Source organism: Bufo gargarizans, chromosome 2 (assembly GCF_014858855.1).
Source record: "Bufo gargarizans isolate SCDJY-AF-19 chromosome 2, ASM1485885v1, whole genome shotgun sequence".
NCBI classification, from domain to species: domain Eukaryota; kingdom Metazoa; phylum Chordata; class Amphibia; order Anura; family Bufonidae; genus Bufo; species Bufo gargarizans.
Genome location: NC_058081.1, coordinates 289,940,863 through 289,942,614, shown reverse-complemented (window position 1 = coordinate 289,942,614; position 1,752 = coordinate 289,940,863).

Here is a 1,752-nt window from a genome sequence, read left to right as displayed (position 1 = left end):
GTGAATGCGTCCGCATCCGTGATACTGTGCACACATGGCCGGTGCCCATGGATTGCTGTTTGCCGGCAGCAATACGGGCACTAGTCGACACACGGTCGTGTGCATGAAGACTAACGTGTCCACAGTGCTACCTCTACCTCCAGGCATCCTTTTAATGAGCTCTGTGCTTCCCTGGTATTGTATGACCTGAGTGATGACCTATCTTTTGGCCAACAACTGTGATGTCTGGGGACAGTTTGGCACATTATTTTTAGCAACCACAAGCAAATGATTGCTGTCTGCCCCTGCACTGTATACACACTGCCTGGCACTTTACTTCTATTTTCCAGCACCTAACTTTAGTAATAACTGAGGTATTAGTATCTGAGGTTACCTTCCTTAATAAGTCCCCTTCTATTTATTGCAAAATGGCATGTCAGGACATCAGTACAGGGTCACTTTAGGGTAAACAGTATAGCCTCTGTCTAGGGTACGCTAGGGATAGGATATGCCTATTGGTCCAATCCTTCATGAACTCCATGTCTGGGCGGCACCACTGGGCATCCTGCTACAACAAAGGAGGCAGTAGGATCTTGCTGGTTAATTACTACATTTTCTCCACTTTTGTTGAATGCTGCCATGCACCCTAGTTTTTTATTCGTATTATTAGTGTAACTGATTTTTCTTGGGAGATGTTCGGGATTGACACAAGCGGTCAATTGTATATATTTCCAATCTTTTTAGTTTTATGGATGAGGCCAGTTTTCCAGCATAAATACCAGGTTTTACCCAGACAATACTACTGCCTGCAGCGTTTTTTTGTCCAGCCGACGGTCTGCATTTAAGGTGAAACAGCCTGTCGAATCAGCCTACCCGATTCCAAACGCTATTGTAAACGTAGACTTATTCACACAGTATTTTGGTCAGTGATTTCCATCTGTGATTGTGAACCAAAACCAGGAGTAGAGCCTCCAGACATAAGGTATAGGGGAAAGATCTGCACCTCTTCTGTGTTTAGAGCAGCACCTGGTGTTGGCCCAAAATCACTGATGGAAATCATTGACCGAACACTTACTGTGAATAAGGCTTTACTGTGTCTTATTCTTAGGCCCCTTTCACACGGACGCTGCGGATCAGGTCCGGATGCGTTCAGGGTGCATTCAGTGAAACGCGCACTATTTTGCAAGAAAGTTCAGTCAGTTTTGTCTGCGATTAAGTTTAGTTGTTCATTTTTTTCTGCGCGGGTGCAATGCGTTTTGATGCGTTTTTCACGTGCGTGATAAAACTGAATGTTTAAAAACAACATCCCTTAGCAACCAGTGAAAAACGCATCGCACCCGGACTTGCGTGCGGATGCAATGCGTTTTTCACGCAGCCCCATTCACTTCTATTAGGCCAGGGCAGAATATAGAACATGCTGCGATTTTCACGCAACGCAGAACTGATGCGTGAAAAACAACGCTCATGTACACAGACCCATTGAAATGAATGGGTCAGGATTCAGTGCAGGTGCTATGCGTTCACGTCACGCATTGCATCCACGTGGAAATCCTGCTTGTGTGAAAGGGACCTTAAACTTGAGATTTATTTCAATCACACTGAAATCTTCTGGCTAAACGTGCACTTATTGCACACAGTTTAATTTGTAATTCTTTTTCAACTGGGGATTCCTATTCTTATTTGGATCATCAATGCAGAAGTTATAGTTTGCTACTATGAAACTCTTGAAAAGGTAAAACTTGACATATAAAAGTATCAGCTCTTATTAGGTAC